The sequence below is a fragment of the Rhinopithecus bieti genome, unplaced genomic scaffold (genome assembly GCF_001698545.2).
Source record: "Rhinopithecus bieti isolate Rb0 unplaced genomic scaffold, ASM169854v2 scaffold_4981, whole genome shotgun sequence".
NCBI lineage: Eukaryota > Metazoa > Chordata > Mammalia > Primates > Cercopithecidae > Rhinopithecus > Rhinopithecus bieti.
Genome location: NW_016805130.1, coordinates 1,293,113 through 1,307,375, shown reverse-complemented (window position 1 = coordinate 1,307,375; position 14,263 = coordinate 1,293,113). Strand labels below are relative to the sequence as shown.

The 14,263-nt window shown below is 38.0% G+C and overlaps 1 protein-coding gene across 1 annotated transcript in view; it reads left to right on the top strand.

Moving 5' to 3' along the window:
* The window catches only part of OBI1 (ORC ubiquitin ligase 1), a 47,605-nt gene that overhangs the window by 11,636 nt on the left and 21,706 nt on the right, over positions 1–14,263 (top strand). Inside the window, 3 exon segments of the mRNA XM_017871222.1 lie at positions 5,739–5,874; positions 8,593–8,685; positions 11,040–11,288. The gene's annotated coding sequence lies outside the window, so the exon portion shown is untranslated.

The window sequence follows — 14,263 nt, the reverse complement described above, 5'->3', positions numbered from 1 at the left end:
GTTTTTTTTTTTTTTTTTTTTTTTTTTTTTGGTTACTGTCTAGGGAGGAGGGAGAAACCTCCTCCTAGGGAGGAGGATACATCAAGCTGAGAAATGGGAGCTCCATAAATAGGGAACCCATAAACAGGGAGCCCCCAATGTTCATATTCTTATTGGTGAACATAAGTAGACCTGTGAAGTTGAAGTGTGCGTTGTGTCAAATATTGAAATGGTAGATCAAAGGAAATGGCTGTTTAAGAATTAGATTATGTTCTTTGAAGGCTATACCTTGAACTATGAGCAGGAAAAGAATCATTACTGTTTTGCAGGAGAGGAGTGAAATCTGCTTATTCATATTTTAGGAAGGTAGCTCTGGCGTCATTGTGAAAGGTGTGCTGAAATGAACATTTGTAAGCTTGGGAGGTGGTCATTGCCGTAGATCAAAGGTAAAAGAATGAGAACCTTAAATTCACTTACCATTGCCATTTTTTGGTCTTGTATTTTTATTTGATGCAAAGGAAAGGATAGATGAGAGGTGAAAGAACATTTGGAGGTAGATTTGTCATGTTTTGACTATTCTGAGATGTACATGTTTTTTTTCAAATTATAACATCTCTGGAATCTGGTTATATCTTAACAATTGTAATTGACAGTTTTTCATTCTTAGTGACACATAAAATATTGGTGAATCTTCATATCTGTGACTTCTTAGACTTAATGTATAATACCAGCATCTGGTGACAGTTTGGATGGTGAGGATAAGTAGAAAGAGTGATTCAGACATAGCTCTGTTGTAGCTCAAGTGGAGAAGTAGTGATCTCATTAACTTAGATGGGAGGATGTGCAGGAAGAGGAGCAAGTGTGTGTGGAGGCCAAGTTTGATTTTGGACATGTTATGGTTGAGGCAGCTGCAGTATCCTTATATGTAGTTGGCTCCTAGGCACTTGGATATAGTAATATTATTACCTTTTTTTTTTTTGAGGGATTGCTTTGTGGAAGTGTCCGTGCTGACATCCATTGTATTATCTTAAACCTGAATGAAAAGGTTGCTAGGTTAAGCCACAGTTTTCAGAGGCAGAAGCTGATGCCCACAGTAGCTAACGGGCTTACCCAAGGTCAGATTGCTCAATAAATGGCAGAACTGGAGTTGGCCCCAGGTTTGTCTGTCAGAGCCTAAGCTCTGCCACTTACTGAGGTCCAGTTACAGAGGGAGACTTGGGAGTTGTCAGCATAGGATAGATGTTAATGCCATGTGACACATGAGATTGAGAGTGAAAATAGAACATATCAGATAAGATGGCCCAGGACAAAACGTTAGCGAAAGCAGTTATACCACCTTTAGTATCTTAACTATAAGCATCACACTCTCCGATCCTGTTTCCATCATACTTGCTCTCCACCATTACTTTAACCTTATCGAGACATTTTTGTTGACCCTATCACTTTTTCACTGTCATCATTACCACTTACGTGTTTCCCTTATTATTTGTGGTCATTTGTTACCCTCAGTCCCTGTCTCTTCCTCCTTGGCAAAAACCCCAACTCTGGATAAACCAAACTACTCATCTACTTCCTGCCTGAATCTCCACAGCTAAATATTGATAAGAAAAATACACACCTACATTAATTAATCTTACCTTGCATTAGAAACCACAGACCTGGAAAAGGAACTCAACAATGTATAGCAATCTGCTACATATCCCTAGTAAATTTGCTTTCTCACTTTTCAAAATTACTGCTTTATTCTCCTGTTTCCTCAGATCTGTAACCCACCTCCCTTCTCGTTTTCACCTAATAACCTCACCCCATATTTAATGACAAAAGATAAGCAGCTGAAATAGTTGGAACATGAATTTCCTCATTGTACCATCCACAGATCTTCCAACCCCTTTGTATTTGTTCACACACCCTTGCTTTCCCTTCTGTTGCAAAAGAAGACAAACCCTCACTCTTGTATAAGCCAAAATCTCCTTTTGTGCTTTGAATCCCTTTCCCCTCTTGACTTGTTAGGGACTTTGCTGCCTATCGCTGTAATACCCCCATCACTCTTCCTCCATCACTAATATCCTCTCTTTATCATTCCCATTGGCATTCCTAACTGTGGTCTCATTTTTATGCTCTCTCCTTTACAGCAAAACATGAAAGAATTGTCTGTATTTTCTGACTTCACTTCTTCATCTTTCATTGTCTCTCAACCTCCAGTCAGATTTCCATCCCCAACATTCACTGAAACAGTGCTTGTCGGTAGCTGATCACAGTGACTTCCAAGCAGTTAAATCCCATAGTCACATCTCAGTGCACATCAGACTCAATCTCTCATCAATATTTTACTTATCTGGCCGCTGCCTCTCTCTTGAAAAACTTCCTTGCCTGGACTTCTGTGATATCATATTCTCCTTTCCTACATCACAGGACCCCTCCTTGTCAGTTTCCTCTGCTGGTTGCTCTTCCTCTTCCTTTGCTTGCTGGAATGCCTTCTTTTCACCAGCTGTTTTGTCGGTTCATGGGATCTCCTCTAGTCCTATGGCTTTATATACCCATATCTTTTATGCCAGTGACTGAAAACCTGCTGTACTGAACTTGTCCACCTAAAAATGGCCTTAGCATCACAAATTTAGCATAGCTAAAACAGAATTCTTGATTTTTACCTTGTGTGAAATCTGCTTTTCTTGTCTTTGCCACTTCAGTATATGATAACAGCAACTACTGAGTTGCTCACAACCACTTCGTAGATTGGGGAGATAATATTTAACCTTTGTTGTGGGAGCAAATACATGAAAAATACTGATTGCCTTTTTTTTTTTGAGATGGTGTTTTGCTCTTGTTGCCCAGGCTGGGGTGCAATGGCGCGATCTCGACTCACTGTAACCTCTGCCTACTGGGTTCAAGTGATTCTCCTGCCCCAGGTACTCCCAAGTAGCTGGAATTACAGGCACGCACCACCACAACCCACTAATTTTGTATTTCTAGTAGAGATGGGGTTTCTCCATGTTAGCCAGTCTGGTCTCAAACTCCCGACCTAAGGTGATCCACCCACTTCGGCCTCCCAAAGTGCTGGGATTACAGGAGTGAGCCACTGTGCCTGGCCTACTGATTGCTTTTAAATGTGTGTGTGTGTGTGTGTGTGTGTGTGTGTGTGTTTGTGTGTGTTTAATGGAAAGGGAGGCAGAGCATCTTGAATCCTCTCATATAATGTGCACACTTTTATGTCTTGAGCATTGGCTTTTATCCATTTTCAGATGAATTCATAACTTACAAAAAATAACTTACTACTATAAAAGTAGATACCAGTAGATAACTTCCTTTTTTACCTGAGCTTCCTAATTTGGGGCATATAGTACTTCTAGGAATATTGCAGGGATATGGGGTGTGTGTGTGTGTGTGTGTGTTTGTGTGTGTGTGTGTGTGTGTGGGGGGAAGTTACAGAATAGATAAGGCAGTAATTTCTTGGTTTGGGATTTTGTGTTAGCAATATCTTCTTGGTTTGGGATTTTGTGTTCTTAAAAGATTTCATGACATAAAGATGAAATTAAAACATATATAAATATATTATGGTCTGGACTTGCAAATCACATGAATTTTTAAGAAAAAAAAATAGAGCCTGCAAATAAAGTTCAGGTTTGTCTGCCATTTGAGACTCTGACCAGGAATGCTTTATAGATAAGCGTTCACTCCTGGCTGCTGGTAGGACCACTTTGAAAGAAGACTTTGAAACACTACGGTTCATGATTTTCTTTTTTTTTTCTTTTTAATGAATCTTGTCAAACCAGTTGAAATGAATGATTAGAATTAAGTTTCTCCAAGAAGAAGTTTAAATCAATTCCAAATTATCTTTTAGTTTTCTTGGGTTAGTGTTCATAATCAAGGGAGAACCAGAATGTTCAGAAAGCTGGCCTGAGACCAGAGAACTCTTTGTAATGAGACTCAAATGATTACCTGCCCGTCATGAATAGCCATGCATCTATTATTTCTTTGAGAGTGGGGGCCCCTTTCAAATTAACGAATACTCAGTAGTATCCTTTTAAGTCAGACATAGAACAGCACAAGCATTTTCTCCAAGAAAAGTGGTTTGTGTTGGTTCTGCGTCTTCATTCTCCCTCTACTTATTCTGCTTTCCCTTGACCTTCTAGTCTTCCAGTTCCTAGTGTAGAAGGGTTCTACACTGTAATTACTGTTAGAATAGGGAATTAGAAAATGGCTATGAAATGTTCTGAGTCCCAGCGTGAAGATAACGTGTAAATCAAGTGAAAGACTATATTTTCTGTGCTGTTTTGTTTGTATTGTTAAATTTGTGCTATTTGAAAAAATATTAAATCATTATTTCCTTCTGACAACTTTCTCAACTAGTTGAATGTTAATACTATCTTAATAGCAGTTAATCATTCAACAAACCTTTGTTGAGTACCTGCTAAGTACCAAGCTATCTTCTAGGCACTAAAGGTTTCGTTATGAATGAGAGTAAAGAAGTTCTTGCTCTCATGGAGTTTCATTCTGATAAGGGAGATAGACAATAAATATGTAAACACACATATAGTACCAGATAATATTAATGCTGTGGAGAAAACCAAAACAAAGTCTCTTTTCTTTTTTTCCTCCTGATAAAACTACTACAAACAGTCAAAACACCCAGTTAACCCTGAGCAAGCTACCTAATTTCTTCATGGCTTTGTTTTCTTATTTGTAAAGCACATTTATGCTGTTTACCTCACCAAGTTGTGGTATTTTTAAAAAGAGAGATGGAAAAGGGTTGGGGCGGTAAAAGATGCATGTGAAAGCCCTTTGTAAAATATGACTGTAGGCCAGGTTTGGTGGCTTACGCCTGTAATCCCAGCACTTTGGGAGGCCAAGGCAGGCGGATCACCTGAGGTCAAGAGTTTGAGACCAACCTGATCAATATGGTGAAACGCCATCTCTACTAAAAATACAAAAGTGAGCTGGTGTGGCGGCGGGCACCTGTAGTCCCAGCTACTCAGGAGGCTGAGACAGGAGAATTGCTTGACCCAGGAGGCAGAGGTTGCAGTGAGCCTAGATGGTGCCACTGTACTCCAGCGTGGGTGAAAGAGCGAGACTCCGTCTCAAAAAAAAAAAAAAAAGGAGGGGGGGCTGTAAATGTAAGGTATTATTATTTGTGCTTGTTTAAATGGAGTCTGGAGTCAAAGATTTGTATATTTGGTGTATCTCAGTAATTCTGTCTGCATTGTTTGCTGTTTAGATTATAAACTACTAGAGAGTGGAACTCATGCCTTTTGGGTTGTTTTAGCTTTCATTACTGTTTGGGTTTAGGGAATTTCTAGTAAAATATCAATACTTAATAGTTGCTGTTACTCTGTAACACAGTGGAATGAATTGAGAAAAGGATTCAGGCATCAGATGGATGATTGTGCTAAATTATATTTTCAAAAACCTAATCCTGTGGTTCCATAATGTTAAAATAGAAGAGTTTGAGCAAAATTGTCCCAGCCTTAGTGGAACAAAAGCATTTTCTTTTGGCATGAATTCTGTGGTTTAGGTACAAAATAAAGCATTTTATGTCAAAACTTCAGTCTCCATGATCCAGTATCTCAGCTAGTATCTCTCTCAAACATGTGTAAAAGAAAAGTGCCAAAAGAAGCAGTGTTTTTAAAAGCCCTAGATATATCCCTTCTTAAACACCTACTCTGCTATAATCTAGAGAAGCCGTTTGCTCTAAACGAACCCATTTGGTCTTCTAATTATGACTGTTGTCCTGTACTAAAAGTGATGTTTTTTTTTTTCCAAAGGTACGTCAGCCTGTCATATGTATCAACAACCATGTATTTTGTTCGATTTGTATTGATTTGTGGTTGAAGAATAATAGCCAGTGTCCAGCTTGCAGAGTCCCCATCACTCCTGAAAATCCTTGCAAAGAAATTATAGGTAAGGGACTGTTTTATATACACATAGGAATAGGTTTGAAACAATCTCCAAATAATATATATTTTGGGAAGATTGAAACAGACTATTTTCAGTGATGCTATTTGGCCAACATAATACTGAGTGGATGAGTAATTTGTGTAATGTGTATGTGGAGCAACTGGAGCACAAGGCACTGAGAGGTGCTAAGAGGAATAACCCTGAGACCCTCACGGAGCTTACATTTTCATAGCAACTGAACCAAAAGAAAAGCAGCAAGTGCTAAGGGCCTCCCAAAAAAGCCCAGAGAGTTCAGGCAAGAAACTTCAGCTAAGAACATTGAGAAGGGCTTCATAAGGTAGGTGGCCTTTAAGCTGGACATTTAAATTTAAGGATGGATAACATTTCAACTGGTGGAAATTAAGGAGGGCATTTCCTGCAGGGAGAATAGCACGTACTAAAGTTTAGACACAGGAAAACACAGAGCATGTTTTTAGAAATGATCAGTAGTCTACTTTGGGTTCGACTACTGAAATAAGACAGAAGGTAAATTGAGACTTTAGTGTAGAGAACCTTGAATGACAGCTAAATCAGGGACTTGCTGAAGGACTGAGAAGAAGGGTGAATCCGGCATGATGGTTTTGAGCATGATGGTATCATCCAAAATGTGCTTTACGAACATTACTCATGTGGTAATACATAGGTTGGACTATAGGAGTAGACAGGATGTGAGTAGGTCTGGTAGGCGGCTTTTGCCTAGGTGATAGAATATGTAAGTGGATTAAGGGTAAAAAATAAATTCTGTGTAACACTAATATTGGTGGGGAAGGGGGGGAGTAAAACTTGAACTACAGGATCCTTGAAAAAGAAAACGTCTAAAGAGCCTTTTCAGAGTTTGGTCTTTATTCTACTCATATAAGTTATTTATTTTAGGCTGCAAAATTAAAATGATTTCTACTTGTTTTGCTTTAGGAAAATTGAAAGTGAATCTATAATTAGCCAAGTAGAAAACATTTTCAGAAAACTTAAGAAGTCATTGTTTATAGCCCCAAGTTAGGGAAAATGGACTTAAATTAAGATTTTTTTTTTTTTTTTTGAGACTGAGTTTCGCTCTTGTTGCCCAGGCTGGAGTGCAATGGCACGATCTCGGCTCACCACAAACTGCCTCGTGGGTTCAAGTGATTCTCCTCCCTCAGCCTCCCGAGTAGCTGGGATTATAGGCGTGCACCACCACGCCCGGCTAATTATGTATTTTTAGTAGAGATGGGATTTCTCCATGTTGGTCAGGCTGGTCTCGAACTCCCGACCTCAGGTGATCTGCCCGCCTTGGCCTCCCAAAGTGCTGGGAATTACAGGCGTGAGCCCCTGTGCCCGGCCAAGATTTTTACAAAGCAAATAGAAAGGAATATATTTGCTGCAGAGCAAAAGAACTGGTAGTACTTAGGAAATAAGAGATATGAAGGAACAATCAGAGTTGGCTCTTGGTACCTGGGTGAAGTCTGGTAGAGGACTAGTTCTCTGCTGTGTTGCATGCTACAGGGTTAACCTCTGTTTTTTTTTTTTTTTTTTTTTTTGTTTTTTTTTTTACGGGGTTTTTCTCTTTTTTTTTTTTTTTTTTTTTTTTTTTTTAACCTGCTGAATTTCACCAAGGAGTCAAGTCTTTTCTTGCAGAATATGAACTTTGATGATCTGAATATTTTCCCCTAGCTTTTCTTCTCATCCCATATCCTACCTTTATTCATTCATACCTAAGTGGTATTTCATAAATTCTCTCAAGGAAAATAGTTCATCTCTTTTGCATTTGGATAGAACATCCTGAAAAGAACATCTGTAAAATGCCTTTGCTATTATTATAATGCTAAGAAGTACAAAGAAGGTAACCAGAGCATCAGTGAAGAGCTCTCAGGAAGATTCATTGTGAGTGCATTTGTAACAAGTCATGACATATAGTTAATGCCATGACTTACAGTCCATTGTAAGTAGGCTGTTAGAATCCGTGAAAAGACACATTAAATTAATCTGCATACACAGGTATATGGCAGTAATACTTTTTTTTTTTTTTTGAAACGGAGTCTTACTTTGTCGCCCAGGCTGGAGTGCAGTGGTGCAATCTCGGCTCACTGCAAGCTCCGCCTCCCAGGTTCATGCCATTCTCCTGCCTCAGCCTCCTGAGTAGCTGGGACTACAAGTGCCCACCACCACACCCAGCTAATTTTTGTGTGTGTGTGTATTTTTAGTGGAGATGGGATTTCACTGTAGCCAGGATGGTGTCGATCTCCTGGCCTCGTGATCCACCTGCCTCAGCCTCTCAAAGTGCTGGGATTACAGGTGTGAGCCACCGCACCTGGCCAGTAATACATTTTTATATAATCTGTTGGTTAAATGTAAATATAATAATTTGTTTTATTTTATTATTTAAATATAGTCTAGTTTTCAGAATTTGAAGTAGTCCAAATATGATAATATATAGCCCTTTCCTTTGCTGAGTTTGCTGTGATAAGATATATAAATATGTAAACACAGTATGAATGTATTACTGAAGATATTTCTTATGGTGTTATTTGATGTATTTTTTTTTCCTTAGGATTAGGATAAAGAAAAAGCCTAGATGTTAGCCCCAAGTGTGTATGTAAGGGGAAGGGTAGATATGAAGCTAGGAAGCTATATAAAACAATATGAAAAAGGATCATTTTCATTCTTCCCGAATCAGAACGAAAAATTAGGATTTTTTTTTTCCTATAGGAGGAACAAGTGAAAGTGAACCTACGCTAAGCCACACAGTCAGGAAGCATCTTCGGAAAACTAGACTTGAATTACTACACAAAGAGTAATGAGGTAAACAATATTAATTTAAAATTATACTTTAGCACGTGAATTAAGGTAAATAACTGACCTAGCCTCAGACCCCCCCCGCCCCGCAGGACTCTTCGCTACCCGCAGTACATATCCCACGACGAACTTAAGTATTTAAAAGCTATAAAAAAATTATTCTGATAAATGCTTTTTCTTTTTTCCTTTTGAAAAATAGAAAGAAAGAGATTTTTGTTTTTTGTTTTTTGTTTTTCCGTTTAAGTACGCCAAGAAGAGGGGAATGGGATTCCTCCAGAAAAAAGGAACATTTGGAAGCATTTCTTTCTTTTTTTTTTAAAGTTAAAATTTGTATATCTACAGACGTCATTTTATTTGCTTCCTCAAGAAGTTGGGAGAAAAGGAAATCTCCTTGTGAAAGCCAGTCCAACCTCTACAGTCATCAGTTGCTTCTGCCTATGAAATTACGGATGATTATAAGCCTGATCAATGCTAGTAAAGTAAATACTATACCTTATGTCAACTGCCAGCACAGAGATTTTAGTGTGAAACGTGCTATTTCCTAATTATTGTCTAAAGGTGAATGAACAGGATGATTGAACATGGTGATGCTATTTTTACAAATAAATTCATGCTAATAGAATACACACACTTTTGAATAGTACACATTAAGCCCAGTTGTCATTTTATATGTTGACTACAGAAGGAGATATTATTGATCCCCTCTTTTGACTCAAAATGTCTTTCAGTTTAACTGTATATGTGGAAACTACTTCAACTGCCTCAAAAATTTTTGGAATGCAGTGGGGCATAAATACATGATTAAATAAATGTTTATTCATATATGTGTTCCCCACATATATGAATTTGCTTGTTTTATAAAAATGCTATTTAAGTTGAAATGTATTGCAATTTAAAATAGTAAGTAGTACTATCTGTGTGTCATTTAATGCTAAAATGTATTTTTATATAATGAATATCATACTCAGATAGTAAACAAATTAATCCTTTGGAAGATCACTTGAGCTACTTGGGAGTTTATTTTCTAACAGAATTTTTAAAAACCTCAATTTAAGGTTACATATTTATTATAGATGAATAAATGGCATCATAGTAAGAAGTTCTAACCCAAATGTTTAGTGACTGGTTTTAAGATAATAAACAGTTCCAGAGTGGGAAAGCTAATACTTGAAATAGTAACAGTAGTAATTGAAGAACCAGAATCCAGAAAAGTTAAAAATTCAAAATTAACTACAGATATTATTCTGAAATGAAAAGTAGAAGGAAATGATAGATGGTTTCACTCATACTTCAAAAATAGAAGTGAAAATATCAAACAAAACCCTAACGATCATCTTTTTCTTTTGTGAGACAGTCTCACTCTGTCACCCAGGCTGGTGTGCAAATGGCGTCATCTCAGCTCACTGCACCCTCTGCCTCCTGGGGTCAAGCAATTCTCTTGCCTCAGCCTCTCAAGTAGCTGGGACTACAGGCGCCTGCCACCACACTCAGCTAATTTTTTGTATTTTTAGTAGACGTGAGGTTTCACCATGTTGGCCAGGCTGGTCCTGAACTCCTGACCTCAGCTGGCCCACCCTCCTCGGCCTCCCAAAGTGCTGGAATTACAGGCATGATCATCTCGATAACTCTGTACAGTCAGCCCACCATATCCAAGGGTTCATCATCTGTGGATTCAAACAACCAAGATTGAAAATTAAAAAAAAAATAATATAAATAATGCAGTTTAACAACTATTTGTATGACATTTACATTGTATTAGTTATTATAAATAGAGCCAATTTAAAATGTATGGAAGGATGTACATAGGTTATATGCAAATACAGCACTAGCCATTTTCCATCAGGAACTTGAGCATCCATGGATTTTGGTATCCCTTAGGGTCCTCGAACCAATCCCCTGTAGATGTGGGGATGAGGTGGGGACAAACTATACCTTTTTTTTTTTTACCCGGCCCCCCTCAATGTACTTTTAAATTCCCCTCAGTAAAGCAGTTTAATGTTTTTTATTGTTTTTTGTTTTTTTTGAAATGGAATCTACTTCCCTGTTGGAATTCACGTGACTTTTCTTATTTTCTGGATGATATCTTAAATAGAATCAAAGGTTTGGCATTTTTAAAAATCACAACTAACATTGAATTAAAATGAAGGCAACATAAATCCCAGTTTTTATCAGTCAGGCCACGTTTTGAGATTTTAAACTGTATGTGACTTTCTCCCTACAAAACTCTTTTGATGTGTAAAGAATCTATGTGTCTACAGAATTTTAAGTACAAAATTCAAACCATGTTGGCTTCAGTTTAGCATATGTATGTATGTGTTTAGTGTCTATGCCTGCCTCATGACTATGCAATGCTTTTTCAGGACGAAATAGATTGTTTACAGAAAGAAGTAGAAGAGCTTAAGAGTAAAAATCTCAGCTTGGAGTCACAGATCAAAACTATTCTGGATCCTTTAACCTTGGTGCAGGGCAACCAAAATGAAGACAAACATCTAGTCACAGATAACCCAACTAAAATTAACCCAGAAACTGTAGCAGAGTGGAAGAAAAAACTCAGAACAGCTAATGAAATCTATGAAAAAGTGAAAGATGATGTGGATAAGCTAAAGGAGGTAAGTTGTGGTTTTTAAAAATCTATTATGGTTGTTTTAAAATAAGTACCTTCAAAAGCATAAATAGCCATATTATCTTGACTCATCATCAGATGATGTGTGAGGAAAGGACAGAATCTCTGGATTAGCATTTATATGCAATAAGAAGACTTTTTCTCATTTAAATATCATTAACTGCCAAGAAATACCAGGTGGTTCCATTTGTGACTGTAATTAGAGACTGTAGTGCTTCTTTTTAAGATTGCATCTTCTTCTAGAAGAGTAATGCCAATTTAAAGGATGTGTTTCTGTTTTGTCCTCTTTGTGGTTTGCTATAGTTTTTTTAAGCTTGTATCAGCGACTTCCCCTGTGTACCTAAAACACATACCCATTTTTGCACCTATGAAAGGAAAAGTTTTGACCTTATCTTTTCTATTGCTATCACTCGCTTATTTTTAAGATTGTAGATAGATAAATAAAGGCTTAGTGACTAATTCCAGAACAGCAATAAGCAGCTACTTTAGAATACTTCATGCAAAAGAATATTGTGGTTTATGAAACTGGTTCATTTTTTTCAATTATTCTTTGAACAAGATACAGCATGGTGAAAAAGGCAAACCTCTAGGATTTTTCAGCCTAGAAAGGGAGATAAGATCCATGCCATCAGCACTAGATGTTACAGTCAACTCCTACAACGCTGTCTTGACCCAAGTGACCAGCCTTTAGCTTGAGTTCAAGTTTATCCGCAGTGGAATTCTCTTGTGCTCTATGGAGATGGCTTTGTAGTACTCAGTTCTGCAGTCACATACTCAGCTATTTACATTTCCTTAAAATACTGTTCCTGTGTGAAATTTCTAAGTCTTATCTCCCAAAATTATTAATGAGATCCATATGGTATTTTAAAGAAGTTCCCCTGTGTATTGGCTCTGAGGTCCTCAGGTTAAGTAGCAGAGAAATATCTGCAACTTAGATGTTAGATGTGAGCTATCTTCCACATATAAAATAAATGTTGTTTGGGTTCAGAAAAGGCCAGGGTGAGGAGAAAAGAGAACCTAGTGCTTTTAGAGAAAATAGAAACTACAGACATAATTGTACTGAGTGTGTTATAAGTGTGTAGGAAGGGGAAGTGTGTAGTTTTTTTGGGTATTGATGGCCAGCGTTAGTACGTTGATTTGTTAGAAAACAAGAGGATGCCAAAAGGAATGCCTACTGGGAAATTACAGTATTTATCAATTTGCCTTGTTCCCTTTAATTTCCCTGGTTCTTCTTGAGCCATTGGTAAGCATATATGGTCTCCTTTGTAGTTATTAAACTTGTTTAAAGTTTTGGCAGTAAATACTTCTTAGAACATGAGGCTTATAAGGGTGACATGAGGGATGGATGTTAAAGAAGAATACATAAAGCACAGTTAATTTTCCATTGCTCTTGTAACGGTCACATGTTAAATTCAATACTCAAAGCTACCCTGAGACTTCAGAATTATTTGGGATATTGAATAAGTCCATTTTCAATGCCTAGTGATGCTAGTAGGTAATGGGCTATAAACTGGGACATAAGTAAGTGAAAAAACATGGATTGCAGAGACAAAAACTAAAGTGTGGAGTGCAAAATAATAACATACTATAAATCAAATACAGGAATACAAAAGATTCAGAATAAAGGACTACTTAGCATGAATGACGCGGACTTTTTTTCTGATATTACCTGGACTGGATGAGTTTTGTCATTACCCAATCAGTGTTGAGAATGCAGAAGAGTTAGCTGAAATATTCATTATTCTTTTAGGTGCAACAGGTAGGCAGAACTCTGCCCTTCATAACTTTTACTCACCTAACCCTCTTGAACTTGAAAATATCTCTGATAGTTGAGGAACTAGCAAGCCTATAATGAGAAGTATTAGAGAGTCAAAGGACTATTGAGAGACTTCGAAATACAGCCATACAGTAGTGGTGGGGGCAGGGAGGGGGAAAGGAGATCAAATGAGTTTCTAATTTAAGTTTGTCATCATCATCAAAAAGCATTCACTAAGTGCCTCCCCTTATGGTGCTATGCTTGAGAGCTTAATTCATTGTCTGCATATATGAGGAAGTAAATGGCTTTCCTTATATCTTCAGAGAAGCAGTAATGGTGTTTATCAATCACTTAAAGAATTAACTCTCCACAGTCCTGGTTGGTGTGCATCCATAAAGATAAGCAGATGCTTAGGGCCCAGAGGGAACCTGGATGGGTCTAAGTAAGGGAGTTAGACTTTATGCCCCCAGTAATGTTCTCTACCTTATTTCTCCTGTGATCCTTGCGATGCAGCGTATGTGGGTAGATAAGTAATACAGTCAGAAGTTCTGGAAATTCATAAAAGTAATGGCCAAATTTTTGAAATACATTTTTAAGGCTTCTTGGTTTAAACCTTTTTTGGTGACAGTTATTCTTGTGACCCATTCACTTTGAATGTAAATGTTCTAGTCAAAGAATTTCCCTTGCCCAGGTTAGTGAAGTTGGTTTCTAGTCTAGGGAGTGTTATTTTTATTTGTAACACATAAAAGCAGTGAGTAGGGAATTTAAAGGAAGTAGCTTCTAAGAAGACTCTAAAATTTAAGCACACTAGTTTTCAGTGTGTCCAGAATCAGTGTTGAGCCTCTAGATTTTCTAGCAATTGGTGTCCTGTTAGGTAATTTTGATCCAGGCCGGGCAAGTGGCTCATACCTGTATTCCTAACACTTTGTGAGGCCGGGGCAGGTGGATCACTTGAGGCCAGGAGTTCAAGACCAGCCTGGCCACTATGGCGAAACCCTGTCTCTACTTAAAATACAAAAATTAGCTGGGCGTGGTGGCACACGCCTGTAGTCCCAGCTCCTCGGGAGGCTGAGACAGGAGAATCATCTGAACCCTGGAGGTGGAGGTTGCAGTGTGCCAAGATCACACGACTACACTCCAGCCTGGGCAACTGAGCAATACTCTTGTTTCAGAAAATATGGATGGATGGGTGGGTGGGTGGATGG